This window comes from Macrotis lagotis, chromosome 2 (assembly GCF_037893015.1).
Source record: "Macrotis lagotis isolate mMagLag1 chromosome 2, bilby.v1.9.chrom.fasta, whole genome shotgun sequence".
In the NCBI taxonomy this organism is placed as follows: Eukaryota; Metazoa; Chordata; class Mammalia; order Peramelemorphia; family Peramelidae; genus Macrotis; species Macrotis lagotis.
This window is the reverse complement of record NC_133659.1, coordinates 120,825,354-120,851,645: the sequence shown is the minus strand read 5'-3', so window position 1 is coordinate 120,851,645 and position 26,292 is coordinate 120,825,354. Positions and strand designations below refer to the sequence as shown.

The window sequence follows — 26,292 nt, the reverse complement described above, 5'->3', positions numbered from 1 at the left end:
GGCTCTCACTATAGCTATTACTATAAAACGTTCCCTAAGTACATAAAGGCTCTGATCGTTAAGATTTTTATTACCAGCCACACATACAGAGCTGCAAATTGCCTTGTTTCAGATTTATTATGTATTACTCCAGAAATTCTATAAAGATCAAAAGAACTGATTACAATGTTGACCTTTGCATTAACTCATCTGAATTTAAATTCAAGTGTTTGATTTGGGAAAATAAGTCCATTTATCATAGGTCTGCTACTGAGGGGATTGTGCAGCTCTGATTGGGAGTGCTGAGACCAAATTTATTTATTGAGCGTGGGCTTGAAAATTGTTTGTAGGACAAGAGGAACAAAAGTTTGACCTGCCATTGTATAGTACCAGGGGAACAATGTGGCAGTTGCCCTTTCAAATTTCAGGTGGTCAATCTGTTTCAATCTTGTTGATAGAGGCACCAGATATTAATAGTTGAGAAAATATATACTATTTTAAAAATGTAAACTGCTCTTTGATTTAAAATCAATGATCCTTCTTTGGCTGTAAAAATAATCAACTCTTCAATACAAAGGTTATATTTTCACCACATGTTGGAAGTATATTGAGATTCCTTTATATATTTAAAGATAGCATTTTTGAAGATAAAGTTGTCAACATAATATTTTATTTACTTTCATATACATATATGAATGTTAGATTTCAAATTCAGTCGGTGATAGTTAATATTTTCATCTATAGAAATACATCTTTAAATGGAAATTTGCCCACAAAATGACCTACTTTGAAATAGAAAGGGGAATCACTTAGCAAATATGCAAATATCTGGCCTCCAAGTCCACTCAGTCAAAAATTTATTATATAAGACCTCCCATTCCCCATGTGTGCCCATACTTTCCATTTTCTCATCCCTTCTAACCTTAGATCACGAGATTATACATTCTTATCCTGAAATTCTATTGATCTTAAAGTTCAACCTAAAAATACTGTGTTTTCAGTTAATCCTTCCTATATTTGTCTTCTTTGCCACCAACTGGAAATTATCTTTTCTGTTTCTGAACTTGTATAGCATTTTGCCTCTTTTTACATTTAAAATGTGTAGTACTCTTTATAGGTCCTCTGACCCTACTAGACTGTAAGCTCATTGAGAACAGAGGACTTTTACTTATCTTTTTATCTCTCACAGTGTCTAATAGTGCTTTCTAGGTATTAGATACTTAGTCAATATATGTTGAATGAATATTTCATGAACACAGAAGTCATCTCAATCTTACTATTCATCATAAAGGAATATCATGAGAAAAATCTGTCATTGCTGCTAATTAATTTATCATTCATGTCCAATTGATGGTGTCATTTTTATAAAGGGCAAATATCTTTGGCATCTAGGGTTTCATACAGATTTGGATTAATAGGGAATTTTATGAATGACTCCATTGGGTAAACATAACTTTCTGATAATTCATTAATTCTTCTAGGTCCATTGTTCTTTTCACTATACCACCAAGTAACTATGATTCTGTAATTACTGTAGTACATACTATGATAGAATTTAAAACTAGAAGGGAAATCACAGATTTGGTTTTTTTTATATCTTTCAAAGCAAAAGAGGGAAAGGAAAAAGGTATAAGTAAATGTTAACACCATATTTTCTGGCCTGCAAGAATGAAGTTATTGTGATATCTGCCAGAGACAGAAGTCTAGAATTTAGGAAAACCAGCTTTTTAGAGAAGCATGAGATTTGGCAGTCATCTAGATAGAAATGGAAGCCATGTGGATAATTTGGCTCTTCAGAAGGCTTTTGTGAAGGAAGAAAAACAGATAAATGGGGAGAGCCTTGAGGATGACTATAGTTAAGAGGCAAGAGGTGATGTTTGGCATATGCATACAGACTCATATCTTCTTGGCAGGCAGACATTTAATCCTACTAATGTATCATGGTAATAAAACATTTACCTGCCAGCTTTTATGTATAGTGTAATTATGCTGTCCTTTCCCCTATAGATAAAAAGTTAGCTTCTTCATGTTGATATCTACATAGGACTTGAAGGTGCTAATTTATATTTATATTAAAACATGAGTGGTTGATTGCAAACAGATGCAAAAGCACCAGTTTGAATGGAAAAGTAGATGGAATGAAATGAATGAAAAAAAAACTCAGGAGAGCAGTTGTAAGAATGGAGAGAGATGGGAAAATAGAACTATCAGATCTGTAAGTATTTATTAAATGCTTTGTACCAAGTGGTGGAATAAAGAAATCCCAAAACAATCCTTTCCCTTAAGTTTTAATAGAATCAATGTGTACCCCTATGTATATATACAATATAAAGAAGTTATTGTATATGGGGAATCTGCGGGGGGTGGGGGTGATCTCTTACTGAAGATAGAATTTACCTAAGTCTTAAAGGAAACCAGTGAATTTCAGGTAGAAAAGGTGAAGGCAGGAGTTATATATTCTTTAATGTCAAGTTGAACTGAGTAAGTAAACTAAATTTAACTTTTTCCTCCATGTAGCATCACTCAAGCTAGCCTCCTATATCAGTCTTCCCTGTAAGAGGCAAACTCCTTAAAAGAAATCTATATGTGCTGTCTCCCCTTCTGCTTCTTGACCCATTCCATTGTGGCTTCCAATCTATGACTTCCTCTGAAACTACTCTCTTTAAATTTACTGACAGTCTTTTTAATTGCTAAATCCTCTTGACTTCTCTGTAACATTAGACATCATTGGCTATCCTAGTTTTTCATAATGCCTCTCTCTCCTGGTTTCTTTCTACTTGTCTGACTACTTCTCAGTATCCTTTGCTGGATTATTATCTCTATACCTCTCCCTAATGAAGTATATTTCCCAAGGTTCTATCCTCGATCCTCTTATTTCTTCATATCCTTTCTCTTGGTGATCTCCTCAGTTTCTGTGGGTACAGTTATCTCCATCTGTTAGCTTATAGCCTTGCCTCTATTTTATTCCAGCTACTTATTGACATTTACACCCAGTTAAAAGCATATCAAATATACTGTATTCAAAATTGAACTCCTTTTTTTTCCCTCTAAATATTCCTAGTTTTTTCCATCTTCTTTGCACAGGTTCTCTCCTCTCCCTTGAATGAACTGCTTCCTCAACTTCCTGGAACATCTAACTCCCTGTGAAATCTCCTTCATTAATTCTTTCTTTGTTTTTCTCATTCTTAGTTTCTTCCTTCTCCATCCCCCCCCATCACCTTATCTTTAGTTATTACTTATTTTACTTACTTTGCATTGATATATCTCTGTGCATGCTATTTCTCCCCAAGAGGAATATCCACTCTTATAGGGTAAGGAAGTGTTTCATTCTTTTTATTCCCAGTTCCTTTAAGTGTTTTAGACATAATAGAGCTTGTTACAGGAACAGATGAATGAATGATGGTACCATGAAATCTTATACTGTAGTGAGAGTTTTTACTAGTGAATAAGTAGACCAGGCTTATTATATACTGATGACCTACTATATGTGAGACTGTAGGAGATATGATAGGGGCCAGGCTGTAATTCTTATTTTTTAGTCCAAGGAAAAGAATCTTCCTAAATTCTTTTTTTTTTTTTTTTTTTGTATTGCTGGCTGAAGAGAACAGCAGGTGGCAAAACATCTTGGTATTTCCTAGACCCTTTTGTCACAGTAATTTTTTAGGTTTTTTGCAAGGCAGTGAATGGGGTTAAGTGGCTTGCCCAAGGTCACACAGCTAGGTAATTATTAAATATCTGAGGCCAGATTTGAACTCAGGTACTCCTGACTCCAGGACCAGTGCTCTCTATCCACTGCGCCACCTAGCCACCCCAACAATAATCTTAATAAGAATTATTAATTATAATAAATTATAATGAATTATATATATAATGAATTATATAATGAATTATAATAAACTGAATCTAATGGATATCTTTTACTAGCCAACAGGATTAACAATTTTTAATAATTTAATAATAGTTAATACTACACTTTGTTATAGAAAGACTCTCACAAGCATCCCGACTTCAGCTCCAACAGTTGAAACAAATTTACTAAACTGATAAGGAAAATTCTATAGATATAATTTACCTAGATTTTGGAAAAGCTTTTGACAAAATATCTTATTTTCTTATATTGAAGATAGAGAGATATGAACTAAATAACATTAGATGGATTTTAAAACTAGTTGATGATTAGATTGAAGTACTCATTACTTCAAAAATTAATGCTTCAATATAGCAGGAAGTTTCCCATGGGGTACCCCACCTAGGGAGATATATTTGGTCCAGTGATGTCTAATGTTTATTACTGATTTAGATGAAAACATACACGACATGCTCATCAAATTGATAGATGACACAAGACCATGATAATAAGTAGTCAAAAATCCAAAATGTCCACATTGGCTTCTGCTAAGGTCTTCCTTTGACACTTTATTGGGCCATTGAGATCATTCTTTCTCTGTCAGGTTCTACCACACTGAAAAGACCGAAGATTAACCTGTATTGAATTGTGTCTTCTAAGGACCAGTCTAGTTAAGTTTTTGAGGTTTTTTGGTTTTTATTTTTGTGTTTTGAAGAGCAGTAGGATTAAGTAACTTGTTCAAGGTCACATAACTAGGTAATTATTAAGTGTCTGAGGTCACATTGGAACTCAGATCCTTTTAACTCTAGGGCTGGTACTCTATTCACAGTACCATTTAACTGTCCCTCAACCTAGTTAAGTTTTTGTTTTCCCTTGGGTTTTTTTTTTTTTGGCAAGGCAATGGGGTTAAGTGACTTGCCCAAGATTAAATGACTTGCCCAAGATCATACAGTTAGGCAATTAAGTGTCTGAGGCCAAATTTGAACTCAGGTCTTCCTTACTCTATCCTGCTCTATCTACTGAGCCACCTATTTGCCCCCTCAACCTAGTTAAGTTTTAAGAAACCTCATCATTAGAAGATTAGTTACCTTTAAAGTGATTTGATTTGGGGCCAGTAGAGTATACAACACCTGATTTGCCCAGTGCATAGAAGTATTTGTCAGTGGGGTTAGTTCTTGCACAGGTGAAAGTATAGAACTTTTGAAGCACTTAAGATGACTTGACAGTGATAAATATCTGTGAATATGGGTGTGACTGATTAAATCACTGCTTGACCAACAATCCTTTTTGCATTGTACAGGCATGAAGATTGGCATTCCATTTTGCCACTGCAGGTTCTCTTTGCAACTCTACCTTTCAGATTTTGTCTGCTTGAAGCCTTTGATGAAAAAGAATTCCTCCATTCCTGATTGCTGCATGCTAGGTTGAACTCTCTCACAGTTGCCTTTTACAGTTAGGCTACATTAAAGCTCTGTTTCCTTAAACTATTTCTTCTATTTCATTTTCAGTCTTCCCACTCTAGTTTTTATATTGAAGTGGTTTGAGTATTCTCATTTATTCTTTATAATGTTAAATCATTAAAAATACAAAAAAAATTGAGTTTTAAATTCTTTCCCCTCACTAAAAAGGCAAAAAATATCAAAATGTATCAAAATTAAAAACATATCAATGGTCAACATTCTGTTGCTGTTAAATACATTTATCAAAGATAGTATACTGAACAAGAAAGAGTAAAGAACTGAAAATTCAAAGAACTGGATGTTAATCCTGAATTTGATATCACACATAATAGCTGTATGATAAAGGTTAGGCAATTTACATAACTGATGATCAGTTCTATAACCTATAAAATCTGGAGACTTTATTAGATTATCTCCATTTTTTTAGGTCTAACCACTTATAAACCTCATTTCTTGTGATTCTTTGCTATTATTTAATGATCAATAGAATTTCTGTTGTAGTGGATAGAGAGCTCAGGCTAGAATCAGAAAGACATGAATTCAAATCCATTCTCAGGTATTTACTAACTCTGTGACCCTGGGCATATCATATAATTTGCTTCAACTTCCTCATCTGTAATATGAACCAGAGAATGAACTATCAAACCAGTCTAGTATGAAAATCCCAAATGGGGTCATGGAAGTTATGGACACAACTGGAGAATCAACTAACAGTTCCTAACTCTGATAGCTAATCAAGGAACTAGTTTCTGTTCTAATCCATGACTTAATTCTAGAGATGATTAGATGATATCATCATTTATAGGTTTTCAGCTTTGTTTTGATAGGTTTCACTATATCATCACTCTGCTTCTCAAAGAACATATTGGCATCATTCATTTAATGTTCCTGATTATTTGTCAATCAATACTTCATTGAGCAGTGTATTTCCTCAGAACCCCCAAAGTAGTAGTAGTACTACTACTAATAGAAGTAATACTAGCATTGGTGGTACTAGTAGTTGTACTAGTATTGGTAGTGCTTGTATTTAGTAGAAGTAGTCCTCTCTTGCTTTAAAAATTAATACTTTGTTCCTCCAGAATGAATCACAATTTATGCTGGGCAAATAGCCAAATGTAATCATCAATTTTATAATTGATACATGTCCTCTTAAGAGGATTTTTTTTTTATTCACTGGAAAATTTCACTTACTTAGAAGATTGCTTTAAATCATTCTGTTTGTGCCAATAACAATGTGATTGCCAAAATATGGTGTTCGAACTTAATAAAAAGCAACCTGAAAGATGAATTAATTGTATATTAATAAAAATATAGATACTATATAATTTTATGTCAATCTATCAAAATTCAAAATGCTTATGACTTCAAAGAAATATCTGTACATTTTATTCAATTAACATTTAAGTCGAAAGTTAACTGATTAAGACTGAACATGATAGATACTCTGAAATAGAACAATGAATAAAGCACAATGCCTTCCTGCGAGAAATTTTAAAATAAAAGAGAAAAACATTTACACAAAGTTGTTCAATATAGCTAAATGGCTCAGAGGAGGGAGGCAGTTTTGTTAGAATTTGAAAACGATGACTTCATGCTTTATTTACTAATATTAAATAGTAATGATAAAATCCTCATTTCATTATGTATCATTTTTACCAAAACAATCCTGTGAGGTAGGTATTACAAATTTACTACCTTTTTTTGCAGATGAAAAGTCAGAAACTCTGAGAGATTAGGAATCATTTCTGAAATAGGATCCACTCAGATGCTATGATTAATGTCAGAGATGTTGCAAAAATAGCTTGCCATTATCTTTAGTTTTATTAAAATCACATAAGATTAGTATACCCTTTATAATTATGTATGTACATTTGGATGTTTGTATGTATGTATGTACGTAGCTCAATGCAGTCATTTCTCCATATGCATGGAACATCTAAATTTCTATTTTCCAATCCACATTCCATTCATCCTTCAGGAGTGGTCAAGAAAGACAAATCAACAGTTGTTTCAGAGACCACAATTATAGATTAGCTTAAAATCAATACCATTAGAGTAATAGAAAATTATCATACTATCAACTAACATACACATTCATGCATTGATTAAACTGATGAGGTTCATGACTACAATTATATACAGGTGAAGGATAATAACCTTTTGACTTATTTACTACTTTTTAAAAAAAATTTCCAATTGTATGTAAAAACACTTTTAACATTCATTTTTTTAAAATTTTGAGTTTTTAATTTTTTTCTCTTCACTGACAAGGCAAGCAATGAGGGTTTATGTGTGTTTGTGCGCATATACATATATATGTAGATATATAGATATGCATACAATTACAGACAACAAAACAAAAGGGAAATAAAAAATAATAAGCATTATTCTGTTTTCAGACTCTTGGAAGTAGATTTTTCCTCATAAAGTCTTTTTGAATTCTCTTAGATCTTTGTATCTCTGAGAATTGCTAAGTCATTCACAATTGATCATCATAAAATATTACTGTTACTGTGTACAGTTTTCCCCTGGTTCCCCTGACTTTACTTTGCATCAGTTAATTTAAGTCTTTACACATTTTTCTGAAAGCATCATATTCATTTCTTATAGCATAGTGTCATCATATCTCATATTTTCTAGCACAGCTTCACAATCATATACCACAACTTGTTTTGTCTTTCCCCAAGTGATGGGTTTCCCCTCAATTTCCAGTTCTTTGCCACAACAAAAAAGAGCTGATAATAAGTTTTTTTAAGATATATATATATATATATATATATATATATATATAGTCCTTTACTTTTTTCTTTTCTTTTTTTTAACGGTTTTTTGCATGGCAATGGGGTTAAGTGGCATGCCCAAGGCCACACAGCTAGGTAATTATTAAGTGTCTGAGGTCGGATTTGAACTCAGGTACTCCTGACTCCAGGGCTGGTGTTCTATCCACTGCGCCACCTAGCTGCCACTTTTCTTTTTTCTTTGATCTCATTGAGGTACAGAACTAGTAATGATAATTGTTACATCAGAAGCACACACAGCTAATATATATCCCTTTAGGCATAATTCTAAATGCACAAAGATTCCTGCTTTTGGATAAGAATTCACCATTTGACCAAAAAACTGCAGTAAAAACTGGTAAGCAATTTGGTGAAAACTAGGTATAGACCAATATGGTTACATTATTTAGACATAAAAGGTAATTACTATAAGCAAATCAGAGGAGGATGGAATAGTTTACCTGGCACATATGGATAAACGAAGAATTTATGACCAAGAAGAGATAGAGAGTATTACAGAATATCAAATGAATTATTTTGATTACATAAAATTAAAAATATTTTGCACAAATAATCTATGCAGTCAAGATTAGAAGAAAACAGAAAACTGGGGGAAAACTTGTATGGCAAATTTCTTTAACAAAGTCCCCATTTCTGTTTTTGGTTTGTTTTTTTAAACGAGGCAGTGAGGTTAAGTGACTTGCCCAAGGCCACACAGCTAGGTAATTATTACATGTCTGAGGCTGGATTTGAGCTCAGGTCCTACTAACTCTAGGCCTGGTGCTCTATCCATTGCGCCATCTGGCTGTGCCCCCCCCATTTCTTAAATATATAGCGAACTTAGTCAAATTTATTAGAATTATATCATTCCCTAATTAACAAATGGTCAAAGGATATGAACATGCAGTTTTCATGGAAAAAAAAGCTATCTATGATCATATGAAAAAATGCTGTAAGTCATTTGATTAGAGAAATACAAATTAAACAACTCTGAGGTATCACCTCACCAGTCTATTAGCTTGACAAATATGACAGAAGAAGAAAATGACAAACATTGGAGGGAATATGGGAAAATTGGGACACCGTGTACTATTGGTGGCATTGTAAACTTATGTAACTCTTTCATATGAGACTCTATTATGTTTCTCAGAGTAAATAAGTAACTGTCTTAGTCATATATTACTAGTTCCCCAATTTTAATTCTTTTTATATAAACTAGCTAGTTTTTACCAATATATGATTGTGTCTACACTATAGCTAAACATCTAATCAATCTAGGAAATCCTTTTTTAATTATTTTTCTTTTCAAAAACCATGTATCCTTCTCCCTTCTCTCCTCCCTTTCCCAAAATGGGCAGGGAAAAAAAAGGAAAGCAAGACCCTTCTAGCAAATATGCATAGTGAAGAGAAAAAAATTCCCAGATTGTTTTTGCCCAAAACTGTATGAATCATTTTTCTTATTCAATCCAATATTTCTCTCTGCCAAGAGGGAAGGTAACATTTTTCATTCTAAGAGTAGTTTTTTGTATTCTGCTACCAGGGTTCATTATTGCATTGGTTAGAGTTCTTAAGCCTTTCAAAATTGTTGGGTTTTTTAATGTCTCTAAAGTGTTCTCTTCTGCTTACTTCTCTTAGAGGTGGTGTTGGGGAGGAATTCAGTCGTATTAACAAATACCTGATAGCAGTGACTTGTCCTTTATCTGAGATATCTGCTCAATGGACTGAATTCACCTTTCAGCAAGTTCTTGTGACATTAGGTAAATATTTCCTGTGTTTAGGTCAAGAATAGTATAATAAAATTAGAATAAATAGCAAGGCAGGGAGAAAACTGTTTTCCCCCCTAGCTTATAATAACTAAGAGATTCCTTTAATTAGCTTAATTCATTTCATTTTCAAAGCAACTATAGATTGAACTATATTGACCTCATTGATAGTAAATGTCAAGGATTCTGAATTACTTCATGCAAAGGAATAACATCCCATGCAATATAATACCATTAGTGTTAGATTCACAGTTGTTCTTGTGTTTTGTAGGCAACAGCTTATTTCAATGTTGTAACTGCCTTTTGACCATCCATGTACTAAGCACTCAGTAAGGATATTAACATGGCATTGAATGGGAGCAGTGAAACAAAGTTAAAGAATACATCTTCCTATAATGAAGATTTTAATTTAGTTGTGGAAGAGAGAGGGGGCTCTGACACATGTATAATGATATAATAATTACAGAGCAGAATCAAATACATTAGCATAAGAGAAGCAAGTATTAGATACAAACTCCAAGGAGTAAAAAGTTGTTTGAAACTGAAAAAAGTCTGTTACTTTTATAAATTCCAGGCAAAACTATTAGAATAAACTTCATTTGGTGTTATGCTTGAAGACCATGAGAAATTCAGCAGATACAAACTATAACAGTCTATGGATTAACTTCTTGTAGTCATATGTAGGAGAGAAAGAGGAGAGGGAGGGAGGGAGGGTGGGAGAGAGAGAGAGAGAGAGAGAGAGAGAGAGAGAGAGAGAGAGAGAGAGAGAGAGAGAGAGAGATTGAGAGATTGAGATTATAATTTTGTTATTGTTTAGTAGTGTCTGATTCTTCTTGGCAAAGATACCAGTCTGCTTTGCTTTTTCCTTCTCCAGCTCATTTTATAGATGAGGAAACTGAGGCAAACAGATAAGTGACTTTTGCCCAGGTTTAAACAGCTAAGTGTCTGGGGTCAGATTTGAATTCTAACTCCAGACCTGGCACTCTTATCTACTGTGCCATCTAGTGACCCTTAAAGATTGCACTATCTTATAATAAATATAAAACTTACACTATAATATGGATGGAAAGGAGAAGGCATACACTTAAATATGATTCAAGGCATACACTTAAATATGATTCAAGGCAGAGGAAAGTGACAGGAGTAAAGGATCTAATCAAAGTTCTCTGAAGAAGTTATAAGCAAAATATTCTTTGTCTTAATGGCCTGTCCACATAGTAAATGGTTATCCAGCCTATGCTTTAAGACCTTCAGTAATATTTTTGAGGATTACTAATTATTAGTTATTTCTGGAATCAAAATTTACACCCCTGAACCTGATATCTGTTGTTCTTCCTTTTGCCCCTGGAACCAGGTTGAACAAGTCTAAGTTTTCCTCTTTGGGACAGCTGTTCAGATACTAGAAGATAACTATCATTTCTACCTACCTTCAACCAAATCTTTTCTCCTTCAGTCTAATCATCATTTACTCCTTCAGTTAATCCTCTTGTGACTTGATTGCTAGTCCCATGATTATCCCCATAGCCTTCCTCTAGTTATTCGTCTGAATATCATTCAGTAAACATTTATTATGTACCTACATGACATTGTGAGTCTTCCTAAGATATGGAACATTGATCTGATCATATTATTCAAGATAAGCTTTTATCAAAGTAAAGTGTAACAAAAATAGCATCCCCTTCACTTTCCTCATCTGTAAAATGGGGATAATAATAGCACCTAGGATCAGACTTATTGTGGGAGTAAGATAAAATAATATTTGCAAAACAGTTTAAAAACTGTAAAGTTTTAGATAAATTTTAGTTATTATTATGACTTTTAAACTAGGTTTTTATATTTTTCTCAAAATGGGAGATATAAAAGATAGTATAATGAATATTTAAAGTAGGTCAGAAAGAAATTCTGACTTTGGATTTATAATAACTGCAAGTGTTTTAGTTCCCTCAGCTAAACCATTGATTGCTGATATACCTATTTTAACCTCTTCAATCAACACTCTTCCTTTTATTATATCAGGATATTTATCTGATTTTCTTTACTTCTGAAATATAAATATTATCAGCCGTCTAAAAATTTGATGTTAATAAATCTTCTCTGAAACATCAATGTCAATTTGATATAAGGGAAAAAGAGGTATGACTAGAATAGTTCATAAAATCCTAGACAGGTAAAGCAATGTACTAGCTGATAATACATAGTCTTAAATTTGGAAATTTTTGAGTAAGTTATTCCTGAAGGTGATGCATGAAAAAAGAAAATAAATAGTTTAGCCTCATTAAAATTGCATTTGCAAACTTAAGAGATTTTCTGGGTAATTTATAATAAATCTGTAAAGGTCTTGCAAATCCCAATAAACTTTTCTGGTGGACATTGTAGAATTTTATTACTTTGTTTTGAGCAAGAAACATTTATACCTCTACATAGCACAAGCATCCATTATTGAATGTAATTATCATCCCTTCTTAATACACTGTTTCAAAAAGGTCATAATAGATTATTTCACATGGCTAATTAACATCTTGTGATATGTTACAATCCTCCTTTTGACCAAGATTATTGAATGTATGGGTTTTGTTTCTTTGGAGAAAAATGTTTATAAAAACTATGAAGGAAAACCAATATACACTCTGTGAACTCCATTTTCAGAAATTCCTGTTTTTCCATCTAACTTTAAAGACAACTAAAAAGTCACAATGGAAGCAGAAATTCTCACTTATTGTCTGATTTTAATTAACAGATTTGAACATGGTTTTTAAAAGATTTGATGTGTACAAGATTAAAGGACATTTTAAAGTAAATTTTTTTTGTGGCTGGGGCTTCCTTTATGTGCCACGTATTTCAAGCTAATAATAAGGGCTTATCCTGGGTCAGTGAGTCATATCCCAGTGGTATCTAGTGAAATGGAGGGTTATCTTATATGTCAGCTAGATAACACTGAACAGTTTTGAGCAGGCAAGATAACGAAACCAAATTCTGAAATGAGGATAGAAATATATTGTAATACTGTTACAGATGAGAACAATAATAGTTTTTTTAATAAATGCAGTCATCTTTTTGATATAATAAGGAATATTTGATGATCTCTTTAACAAGGTACAATATTTAAATAATCAAAAGGTGGGAAGGAATAATATGAACTTAGTCAAATATGAGTTTTATATTTAGAAGAATCTAAATCAAAATTTCTAATAGTTCCTTAACATGAAAAGAATTTTAGATCAATATTAATAAGATTTCAAAAGAACTTTTTATATAATCAGTTTTGAGTTAAATGTATTTAAAATCTCAAAACTTAAATATTTTTAATTAGTTTCTTTATTATACTAAATTATATTGGGCATTGTATAAGAAATTCACCAGTTTGTAGATAGTACAAAAATGGTTAACATTGATCATCATTGTTTGAATGAACCAAAAACAAAACGGCACATCTACCTTTATAACAGGTAGATTTAGAATAAATTATCATAAGCATTCATACAAATTCTTAATGAAAAAGAAACACTTCACTGTAGCAGTTGGTTGCTCTAGTATAATACACATTCTTTTTCATTGAACATGTACTTAAGATTAGGTTTAAGTCCTTGTTCATGATAGTTTTCATGTTAAAAAAACAAAAAGAAAGTTTTCCTAATTTTATAGGTAGGGTATGATTTCCAAAAGCTTAGTGACTTATGAAACCTTTGGTCAGCCAGTAGAGGCCACTCACAGCTTGCAACTAAAACTAACCACTGAATTGTAATTGCTGTCTTCCACAAAAGAACTGAGTATTGTTGGAAACATTATTTAGTTTTCAGTTTCCTGTTGTCTCATGGAGCATTCATTGTCATGGATCTACATAAGAAAAGTTGCTATATTTATTTTTAATAATAAATTGATTCATCTTTTGTATTAAAGCATTTAAATCCCTTATTAGTAATTTATACAGGAAATGTGAATTTATGCTAGTAATAATTAGAAATGGGCTTATTCTAATAAACTAATAATTCTAAGATAAATAATTAACGCTGACTTATTTTTTAAATGGAAAAAAATCTATAGATTTCAGGGTAATGATTTAGTTTATATTTCAACAGCAGTTGCTAATAATATACATATAATACATACATGTGCATCACTACAAAATAAGTATGTTTATTTTACAGATATTTATATAAGTAAGGCATAATTTACATCATAAAGTTTGTACTGAAAAATATTCCAAACTAGTAATCCTAGAAAACATAGTGTATGTCTTTATTCACAGCTTAATGTGAATCTGGCTACTGCAAGGATAGTGTTTTCTCTGTTACACATGCACCAATTCCTGCCTAGAAAGGTTAATCCTCAATTGAAAGGAAAGCCTAGTGCCTTTCTGTGCTTCGTTTCTTGTGCTTTCTTGGTTCTTTATAATACTTTCCTGGTTTTTATCTCTAATTTCACTTTTAGATTGTTATTTAATTTGAAGAAATTAAACAGATAACTTAATTTTATCATTTTCTTTTGAATTTTCAACGTGAATTGTGTCTTCTTTCCCAAGTTGCTACCCCCCACCCTCACCACAACCCTTGATACTGTATTGAATGATTAAATTTCCTGAAACTTCTGGTTACTGGGAAAGAATAGTAATAGCCCATTTCTCAAACTTTGAAGCTCAGCTTTAATATCCCTTTGGATCATCCAATCTTTCTCTCCCACCTCTCCTCTAGCTCTATATTCTGGGAAAACTCTAGAATTTCACAACAGTTATGAGAAGTGGGAGAGAGTATATGCTGAGTATATGCTTCTATTATAGACTTTTCTTTGGTCTATAAAAGCTGAGTATATGCTTCTATCCTAGACCTTTCTTAGAATGTGTACTCTAACCCTAGAGGTTTCCCAGACTCTGACCTAATGGTTTCCTGGACTTTAAAAATTCTTCTTGTCTTGGTATTTATTTTTCTGTATGAAAGGGTGACTATTGGGGTAGAAAGAATAATGAACTAAGAAAGAAGACATGGAATCTTATCCCCACTTTGCCATATAACTGAGTGAGTTATTAAACTCTGTGAGGCTTGTTTTCTTCACATGTAAAATAGAAGAGAGGATGTCAGTCCTTCCTACTTTGCAGGGTTATTGTGAGACTAAAATATATATACATTAATAACATTGTATTCTTTCATGAAATATTAGTCTTAGTCTTGTTCTTATGCAGAAAAGTAAGCAGATAGATAGATAGATAATATAACCTATGTCTTTTCTTCTTTTAATAGTTAGCTTTCCAAAGAGCTTAAATGATTTTTCACCACTGGCAGTATATCAATTATAGTAAAAGAGATAGTATGGTAATTAGGAAAGGACATGAGAAGTGGAATCAGAGGCATCAAAGGACAGAGTCCCAGCAGTACCCCGTATGCTGTGACAAGAAGCAGAGGACTTATCCTCTTGTCACATCCATTTCCTCATCTAAAGGATGAGGACAATATTTGTATAAGCAAAATGACTTACAGGCTTTAAAGCACTTTATAAATGGACATTGTAATTATGAGTTTTCCTCCAGATAGTTCTACCATATCAGACTAATTCGTGAATAAAGAGAGAAATGGAAAATTGTTTTTCTTTCCTCCCTTTCAATTTAGTAAGCATTTATTTAGCAAGTATTATGTCCTTATTGCCACATTAGGTGTGCAAGAAGAAACAGACGTAATTGTCTTTCCACATGTACTACACAAGGAAGAACAGTGAAATTCACAAAGTGATCCACCAAAAATAGTATAGGAAAGAGGATCAAAGATGAAATACTAACATAGCTAACATTACATGTCATATACCAAGATAAGTTCAAAATTGGTACATGATTTAAGATATAAAAGGGAATATCAAAAGCAAATTAGGAGAGCTTGAAAATAATACCTATCATAAAACATGGAAGTTTTTGACCAAACAAGAGATAGAGAACATTACAGAATATAAAATGTATAATTTTGATTAAATGAAATTAAAAATATTTTACACAAACAAAACCAGTGTAGCCAAAATTGAAAAGCTGGAAATTGGAGGGGGGGAGGTTTATAACAAATTTCCCTAATTCTCTCCCTATCTGGGGAAATGAGTCAAATAAGTTCCCGTTTGAGTTCATTTTTAAATTTTTTTTTGTTTAAGGCAATGGGGTTAAGTGACTTACCCAAGGTCACATAGCTAGGCAATTATTAAGAGTCTGAGGCTGGGTTTGAATTCTGGTCTTCCTGACTCCAGGGTCAGTGCTCTATCCACTGTGTCACCCTTAAGTCCCCATCTGAAAAGAAAAGATATAAACAGGTAATTTTCAGATGAAGAAATAAAAGTATTAGTGGTCATATAAAAATACTTTGAATCACTATTGATTAGAGAAATGTAAATTAAAAACAACCTTATTACCTATAAGATTGGCTAATATGACAGAAAAGGAAAATAACAAGTGCTGGAGGGGATGTGGAACACTGATATATTATTGATGAATCTGTCTAGAAAATAGTTTGGTACTTTGTTCAAAGATGCATATCATTTAACTCAGCATGGCTAAATCAATGTGCCAAAAAATGTATACAAAAATATTTATGTTACTTCTTTTTGTGGTGGCAAAGAATTGGAACTAGAGGGCATGTTCATTAATATGAGAATGACTGAACAAGTTGTAATATATGGTTAAGATAGAATTATAATTGTAATCTGAGAAATGACAGGAAAGTTTCAGAATAATTTGACAAGGCTTTTATGAATTGTTGCAAAGTGAAATATGTAGAACCAGAATATTGTATACGGTACAGCACTATTATAATGATGATCAACTGTGAAAGACATAGCTACTCTGATAAAGATGGTGATCCAAGATAATTCTTGGATTTTATGATAAAAAGGACTTTTGATAGAAAAGACTATTCATAGCCAGAGAGAAAAACTAATAAACTCTTGAGTGCAGATTGAAGCATCCTTTTCAAAATTTTTTTTGTGTTTTTTTTGGCAACATGGCTAATATAGAAATATATTTTGCATGACTTCACATGTATAATTGGTATCATATTGCTTGCTTTCTCAATAGGTGGGTGTGGTATTTGAAAAGAGGGGAAGAAATACATATTAAAGATGAAATGGTTGTGGTGTTAGGTGATGCTAAACCAGAGACCATAATGAATGGATAGTAAATTAAACCAAGAACTTTAACATGGATGGTTAAAAATAACCCAGGAGTATCATGGAAACTTGTTGACATGTGTCTCATGATTGTAATACAGTTGTGGAATTCACTCATTAAAAAGATTTGATAAACTTGGAGAGGCATAAAATATAAATATAAAATGACTGATGAGATAAAAACTTAAACCTGAGTACAGCAGGAAAGAAAAGGATATCTGTATAAGAATCAGTGGAGAGATAAAGAGGCAATAGAATGTCAAAAGGTGTTTAAGATTCTAAAGCAATTGAAAGAGTTGAATGGTAAATTCCTAATAGTTCTGAGAAAATTAGACTATCATTATAATGGGGAACTTCAGCTCTCTGGTCTGGGGTCCTCACTTAACAATTAGAGAAGTTGAAAATTTTATTTCTTGTTCTATTAATATTTTCATCTTTAGAAGACAGAAGAGATGAGAAACACTACAACTCTACTGGATAGGAAGAACTAGTTGATAGAAGTGATAGAAAATTGTGTTTTAATAACCATGCCATTCTAAAAAGCTTCTAATAGAAAGTTAAGGTAAAACTTAGCATTGTCAGTTTTGTTCCCTGGGGTACAATGGGTTTCAAAATGTTAGATGTAACCTATAACCTAAGACATTAAAAGGAAAGTTGGTTCAAGAGGTATGGAACATTTTTAAGAATGAAATTCTAATAACATGATCATAAATAAGGCATTAAAGAAGAAAGAGACATATTGGGCATGGGAGAATGTCTAAAAAGACTCAGATTTTAAAAGCATACATCCAGAAGATAGAAACCAGGAGAAGTAACAGTTTAAAATACAAAAGTTTGGGAAGATCCTTCAAGAGTAATATCAAAGATCTATCATGGACTAAGGTTTTTGACAAATGCCATATCTGATGAAAAGGAGCTTAGATAGAAAATTAGATTAGAAAATTACACTGGAGAAAAGAGTAAGATCAAAGAGATCCCTGCCTGGGGTAGAAAGGAGTATGATTAATTACAAAGAAGAGTAGCTGAAACTTTTTGACTTTTATCTTTGTTTTCTTTAACCAAGGAAATATTTTCAGAAAAGGAAAGCTAGAGAATATAATAATATGAGTAAAGAGGTGATAAGGAAGCATATAGTTGCCTCATAATGAATTCTAGTACCTGGTTCAGATAAAATACATCCTAGAAAATTAAAAAACAAAACATACAAAACCCCAAACTTAACATATGTGATTCCTAAGTCATCCATGCTCTTTTTAAAGCAGTTTTAATGAATCAGAACAGTGCTTGATAGACAAGAAACTGACTTATGTTATGAATACATAGACCACTGGGCTCAATGTTTATTCCCAATGAAATTATGGAACAGATTCTCATGGATGTCTATCAATAAACCTTTATTAAGCACTTACAATATTCCAGGCACTGTGAGAGAATAAGTAAGGTAAGCATTTAGAACCAGCATGAGTTCATCAAGAAGAAGTCATGGCAGAGTAGGTTTTTCTTTTTTTTTTTGATCAGGTAGTCAGACTAAAGTTTATTTAGGATTAGGGAAATGCCATAAACTTGATACACATGGTATATGTGAACATAGTTAACAAAGTTGCACAATATCTCTGTGAGAAGATAAAGTTATAAGGAGAGAAAGCTAATAAGGAAGTGGATTCAGACCTGGTTGACTGACAGAACTCAGAAGATTGATTTTATGATAACCTAGAAAGAGCTCTCAAAGGGAGTTACTCAGAACTCTGTTCTGTCCAATATTTTTTATCAGTGATTTAGATGAAAGCTTATCATATATGTAAATGACATGTTCCTGGAAGTATTAACTAAATATAATAGCTGACCTTATATTTAATAGATAAATTTCTATAGATATAATTAAGATATCCTCACATGTGTTCATACCATGTCACCTGAGATAATTTAAGTTCTTTGTTTTATTTATGTCCATATATCTTTAGCACTTGGCAGAGTGCCTTAATTGATTACCAGAATTAAATCCCTAAATAGTTCCATAACCTGAAATAATGTGCTGACTCAAACCAGTTAAAACTTGGTAGAAATCAATGTAACATCATGTAGTTATGCAAATGTCTGGATTTGATTTTGGTTTTTGTAACCTAAGGCAGGATGAGGAAAGTTTTGCTAAAGAACAGTTCATGTGGAAAAGCTAGGGACTTTTAGAGGACAGTAAGCAAGTTGTATTGCCAAAATAAACTAATGTTATATTATACTTAATTATTAATTTAATGCCCAGGAAGTGGCAGTTCCTCTGTATTCTTCAGATGTCAGATCGAATCTGGAGCATTGATACCAGCTCTAGTAGGTGCATTAGGAGCACTTAGAAGAAAGACATTGACAAAACTACTGATTTAAAACTATTCTCCACAAGGTCCAGTTGAAGGAACTTAGAACTTCACATATTTGAAGAATTAAGACATTCTCTTGTTCCTGCCAAAAAACACCTAGAACAGTTGTTTGGAAGTTAGAATGAAGATTTCAGATCAATATTGTATTAAAATTCCTTAGCTTTTGGGTGTGGCTAAAATGAAATGGCCCACTTTGTGAGAGTAGTATATTCCTCATCACTGAAATTCTTCAAGATGGATGGCCCAGATAGTGTGGATTTCTGTGAATGGATTCATGATTTTCATATGGATTGAACTCTAACCTTTCATGTCCTTTCCTAAAATTCTGGGATTCAAATGAATAAAAATAAATGAAGCATTTATTATTAAGCACTTAATATGTGTAGAACACTGTGTTAGCTATAGTCATAGATGGTAAACTTTAATTTTAGGAATTGGGGATTCTGTTTGTCTTTATTCATTTTGCCAAAGCACTAGTAAAGCATCCATGTTTCAGGATCTGTACATTTCAGAATGCCATTGCATTCGAGAGGTAATGTTGGATTCAATCAACAAGCATTTACTTAATTGAGGATACAAATTTAAAGAATAAATCAATCCCTATTTTTAAGGAGTTCACATTCAAACAGGGGATATACATAATATTTCTATGCAGTACAGATAGAATAAAAAGTAATTGTGAAGCAGCTAAATACAAGATAGTTGGGACCATGGTATTATTTTAATTCCCACATATAAACAAGAAAAAAAATTGTGATTTTGTACAAGTTTACAAAGTATTAAATTTCTTAAGCCATATTTTTATATGGCTTTAAAAGGATGCTATTCCTCTGTTTAGCATGAGTGCAGTGCAAGCAGCATTTAAGTTGTCAAGGTTAAGTTTCAGTATTTTGAATCATATTTTGGGGGCCTGTTTTGTTGATTTTCCTCAATATTTGCCACATATAGAGCTCTATAGGGTAAGTTTATTTCAATTCTAAGAAATACTATTAAATTAAGAAACACAAAAAGTAGCAGGAAACTTCTGAATTTTGACAAGTTGGCAAGAAGTCATTGGTGAAGTAGTTGTACCATGGAAACTTAAAATGTAAAAGGAGGGAAAATGTGATTGAATAAGGGAAGTATAGGAATAATCTATTCAAGAAAAACTTCCTTTATTATGGCAGCCTGTCACCTTCTGTGATTATCATGGTAGGCACTGGAGCAGGAGAGCATTTGAAAGGTGAATAAGATCATAATAGAAAATCATTTAGGGAGATGAGGGAGGACTTTTGTTAGGTGAAAGAAGAGAGATGTCTGCATTTCCCCCTTTTTACATAACTAAAGAATCTAAGGTATAAATTCAAATTGAAAACAACCCAGCATTTATAAAGCTTTTTTGTTATTCCTTTATATTAAAATTCTCAAAAAATTTGGCTTGGGTAATTATTTATTCATTTTTCTGGATGCAGAAAAGTGGGGTGGAAGTGAAGAAGATTAAAGGAAAAAGAGAGTCAGAGATATGTCTCTAAGATCATACTTCAGAGAATTTGGTTAACAAAGAAGTAAAGTCAGATGCTCTTTCTGTAAGTCTTGTGAATCAGGTTATAAAATTTGGGATAATAAATGCTTGATAAGAGTGATACAGATATTGCTTTCAACAGAGCTATTAAACTGTAAGGAATAGTTTTTTTTCCCCTAGCTTTAAGGACTTTTAGCTTTTTTTAATTGTCTGATCATTATAGACCTTAAGAATTATATCACTGGAATTATTACTATTGTAATGTTTTTGTTTCCATTTGATTTAAAAAAATTTTATGATCATCGTACTTGAAACTTTGACTACATGGTGCATACTAAAATAATTAGTCACACTTCAAAATCTAAGTTCTTTAATACAAAAAATTACTCTTATTCTGAATCTTACACAGTAGACCATCATTAACTATATTTTTCTTGAATTGAGGTTTTATATTTTTATATATTGAAACATGTATTTACATATATATATATTTGTGACATGGATTATGACATGAGTATTGAAAGATTTCTCTTATTTTTGAGTCAAAAATTTTTCTAGAAAATATAGTTCCTGTGTCTGGGAAAGTATATGATCTAATGTGTAAAGTTTGTTTTGAAAGCTAACTAGGTAAATAGTTGTCTCCAAAGCAACTATTCCCTCAAAATAACGAATTATCTGTTTTTATCTAATATATTTAACTTTTGCTTGATAATTCTCACAGGCTTGAGCATTTCCTTTGCTTATGAATTCAAAGTAACATAAACTTACTAACTTCATCTTTTCTCAGAAAAGATTACTATCTTTTTGGAGAAAATCCAGACATTTCCCTGTACTATACTTTTACCTGGATCAAAAATTATGTCTAGCATTAAAATAGATCTTTGATAGATTATGGTACTACAGATTATTTGTTTCAATTTTTTTTTTTAAAGATTAGACATCCATGGGCTTTCATGAACTTACAATAGAAATCTTTTTGGAAAGTTGACCTACTTGCTTTCCTCTCCTCCTCTCCTTTTTGCCTTTCCTTTCCCCCCTATTAGAGTAGTAGTAGTAGTAGAAGGAGGAGGAGTATCTTGTGTCTAGTCCTCAGAAGAAATCTTTTTCTACCCAACCGAGTTAGTCTCCTTAAGACGCTCTAACCTCTTTCAAAGAATAATGCTTTAAATTGTTTTTAAAGCAAAGGATACTTTTGTACAATAAATCCCTTCTACTTATTTTAAGATCATAGGATTTAGGAATATAAAGGACATTAGAAATCATCTACTTCAATCTCCTCATTTTCTAGGTGAGAAAACTGAGCATTTAAATTTAGTTTTAATGATTCCAAATCCAGGGTTCTTTACACTGTATCATAGTGCCTCTTTAAATTTTCATTTGTTAAGTTTTGGTGTTTTGTTTGTATTAGTAAGGTACAGGGTAATTCTGGTACTCTATTCTTTCTCATTTTATTTTATTTTATTTTTTAGAAAAAGTTGAAGATTTTACCTCCTATCAAATCCTTTTGGTTATCATAATGAAAGTTTACAGACCACTGAAGCCTAATTATGCTTTTCAGCAGAATTTAATGTGTCATAGTAAACTTTGAATGGTATCCATAGTACAAAATAAGGAATTTTTTAAAGGTTTTCAAACATAACAGACTTCAGAACATTTCAAGTAGTCTATTGCTTATGCAGTGGCCAGCAATAACCCAAGTCATATTCAATCCAATTTGTATACTCTTATGGCCATCTCTATTCTCCTTTGATCAACCATGTAAATGAATGAGGTCATAATTTAAACATTCCTTTTATTGGTAATAGTATGTTGGGCTTGGAATCAGGAAGACTCCTCTTCCTGAGTTCAAATCTAACCTCAGACACTACCTAACTGTGTCTGGGCAAGTCACTTAGCTTTGTTTGCCTCAGTTTTCTCATCTGTAAAATGAGTCAAATCACTCCAGTATTCTTGCCTAGAAAACCTCAAATGGAGTCACAGAGTTGAACTCGAAAGAAAAGCAACTCAACAGTCACTCAGAACAGTACAACCTCCATTTTCTTGAACAATGGAATTTTCTTTTATGATCATTACTTGCTTTTTCAGTTCCTGCCAAGTTCTTGAACTAGAAAAATCACAGAATGAAAAATCACAGAATTATGTCCAAGGAATCCAATTCAGATTTATATTATCAGATCTCACTGGGCTGTTACTGCTTCGAAGATATTCTTTTGTTCTTCCCTGATTGAAGCTCACACTCCTAGTAATAGATATTTGTTGCTTTGTTCTCCTTAACCTCTTGTGATTTGATAGTCTGCTTCTATAATCTTTTCTTTTTTTCCTACATGACAAATATTCTAGTTCTTTTACCCAGAATATGATAATTCTAATTAATTTCCTATGTCACCATTCTCTCCTCTCTGCCATCCATCCTTTGCAACCAATCCCAGAGCTGAATAAGGATCATCATATTGGTGCCAGATGTAGTCCAGAACCTGCAACTCAGAACTACCAAAACCAAGCAATCCACCAGCCTAAATCTCCCCAGTAGTAGGGAACTAGGAGTGGCCTACCATACCCATTGCTAATTGACTTTTTTATATTGTCGATATCTTGTTTTATTTTTCCAGTTACAAAGTTATGAAAATTTTCAACATTCATTCACTTGCATATTTATAAGTTACACATTTTTCTATCACCCTCTCTTTCCACCCCTCTCCCCTCAGCAGTGAACAATTTGGTAAAAATTGTATATGTTATTATAAGCAAACTAGAAGACCAAGGAGTAGTTTACCTGTCAGATCTATGGAAAGGGAAGCAGTTTATGACCGAAGAAGAGATGGAGAGCATCATTAAAACCAAACTAGATAATTTTGATTACATTACAAAACTACTGTAACAAGATCAAAAGAAATGCAGTAAATTGGGAAATAATTTTTACAACTAGTATTTCTGACAAAGGAATCATTTCTAAAATATACAGAGAACTGAGTCAAATTTTCAAAAACCAAGTCATTCCCCAATTGATAAATGGCCAAAGGACATGCAGAAGCAATTTACAGATAAGGAAATCAAAGCGATCAAAATTAAAGCATCTCTGAGGTACCACCTCACACCTCTCAGTCTGTCCAATATGACCAGAAAGGACGGTGATTAATTTTGGAAGGGTTGTGGGAAATCTGGGACACTATTACATTGTTGGTGGAGCTGTGAACTCATCCAGCCTTTCTGGAGAGCAATTTGGAACTACACCCAAAGGGCAACAAAAATGTGCATACCCTTTGATCCAGCAATACCACTACTGGGTCTATACCCTGAAGAGATGATGAAAAAGGGTAAAAAAATCACTTGTACAAAAAATATTCATAGCAGCCCTGTTTGTGGTGGCAAAAAATTGGAAATTCAGTGAATGTCCTTCAGTTTGGGAATGGCTTAGCAAACTGTGGTATATGTACATTATGGAACACTATTGTTCCATTAGAAACCAGGAGGGATGGGAATTCAGGGAATTCTGGAAGGATTTTCATGAAGTATTGCTGAGCAAGATGAGCAGAACCAGAACATTGTACACCCTAACAGCAACATGGGGGTGATGATCAACCTTGATGAACTTTCTCATTCCATCAGTGCAACAATCAAACACAATTTTGAGCTATGTGCAATGAAGAGTGCCATCTGTATCCAGAGAAAGAATTGTGGAGTTTGAACAAAGACCAAAGACTGTTACCTTTAATTTAAAGAAAAAAAGACTGCATTATCTTATTATGTAACTTTGCTGTCTCTTATACTTTATTTTTTTTCCTTAAGGATGTGATTTCTCTCTCATCACATTCAACTTAGATCAGTGTATACCATGGAAACAATGTAAAGACTAACAGACTGTCTTCTGTGGGGGGTGGGGGGAGGGAAACAAGATTAGGGGAAAAATTGTAAAACTCAAAATAAATAAAATCTTCCTTAAAACATAGTTGCACATATACATTTGAGTTAAATATGTTTTACATATTAATCATTTTATGTTTGAGGGATTAGGACTAAGGGAAAAGAAAGAAAACCATAGGATAGGAAGAAAAAAACACGCAAGAAAAGTTTTTAAAAAATGAACATAATATCCATTCAGATGCTATGGTTTGGGGTTTTTTTTTTTTTTGTTTTTTTCTCCCTCTGGATATGTATGGCATTGTCCATAGCTGGTTTCTCAGGGTTGTCCTAACTCTCTGAACTGCTGAAAGGAGCTGCATCTATCGTAGCTGATCATCTCAAAATGTTGTCAGTGTGTACAGTGTTCTCTTGGTTCTGCTCCCTTCACTCTGATTGACTTTTAAAGCTCTTCAAAATGGTCCTCTTCTGCCTTTCCACTTTCCTTCCACTTGATTGCCCTCTATGTCATCTGCAGTAAGCAATAATGAATATCCTATCTGCCTGTCTGAACCCCAAGACTTAACTGTAAGAGCATGTCCTAGCCCTATTCTCTCCCCCGGACTGCTTGTGCCTTCTCTTAAGAAGTAGCTCTCCTTTACTATTTGCATATGTATACATATGTATGTGTGTGCATAGATGGTGTCTCTGCATTTCTGACATTAGCAGAGACTCGTAGAGACTGCTTTTGCCTTTCTTTGTATCCTGGAACTGAGCACAACACCTAACACATAGTAGGGCTCAAGAAACAGTTTTGGATTTAATTTAATAAAACAGTCTGGTATTACTCCAATTCACAATGACAAAAACACTGTAGAAGTATCAAGTAGATAGAAATACTTAAAATTTGATGTTGTAAATCTTTTGTGGTTTTTCCAACAATTGAAATGGACTTAGAAATATATATGAGAAAACTGAGAAATTCACTGTCTGATTGTTTGTGACTAGATTGAAAGCTTACATTTATATTATTGTATAAATTAGTTATAAATTCAGTGGTATTATGTTCAGATACATTGTTTTACCCGGCAATTTATCACATGGGTTCATGTGAGATTTCTTCATTTATTAAATTTTGGATTATGTTTTCAAGCCAGATCAAGACTTAAACATTTTTCCATAAGCATTGCTGCAGGTAAACAAGCAATTTGAGTCCAGAAAATAGCTTCTGCTTCTGTCAACATGTTGTTTATTTTTTCCATGAGATAAAAAGTTCAGTTTTCTGATATTTGTACCAAGATAAAGTCAGTAAACAAGATTAATATAGTGTGGAAAAGGTTGTCAGCAGCCCTGGCAAAGGAAATAAGTTGCCTGTACACAGAACATACTGTAAACTGAATAAAAGTGTCAGGTCCACCATGAGATAATGTGATCATGAACCTGTAACAAAGCATGACATAGGCCCGGTTGGCTTTTCTCTCAGCCACAGTGTAGAAAATGGATTACTATATGCCAGGGATACCCCCTGGAATAGCATGAAAACCTCATTTTGAGATGAACACTGGAGGTAGTTCTGGAGTTGAGCCACATGTTTACCTCTGGTTCCTAAGTAACCTTTTGGTGATTAGCAT

General features: G+C 32.9%; 1 protein-coding gene and 1 long non-coding RNA gene across 7 annotated transcripts in view; both read left to right on the top strand.

Moving 5' to 3' along the window:
- Positions 1-26,292, top strand: part of GPATCH2 (G-patch domain containing 2) — a 285,506-nt gene that overhangs the window by 163,560 nt on the left and 95,654 nt on the right. The gene's annotated exons all lie outside the window — the stretch shown is intronic.
- On the top strand, positions 3,890-5,310 carry LOC141513145 (uncharacterized). The gene is made up of 2 exons (XR_012475725.1): positions 3,890-4,496; positions 5,127-5,310. It is a non-coding gene; the product is annotated as an uncharacterized LOC141513145 (long non-coding RNA).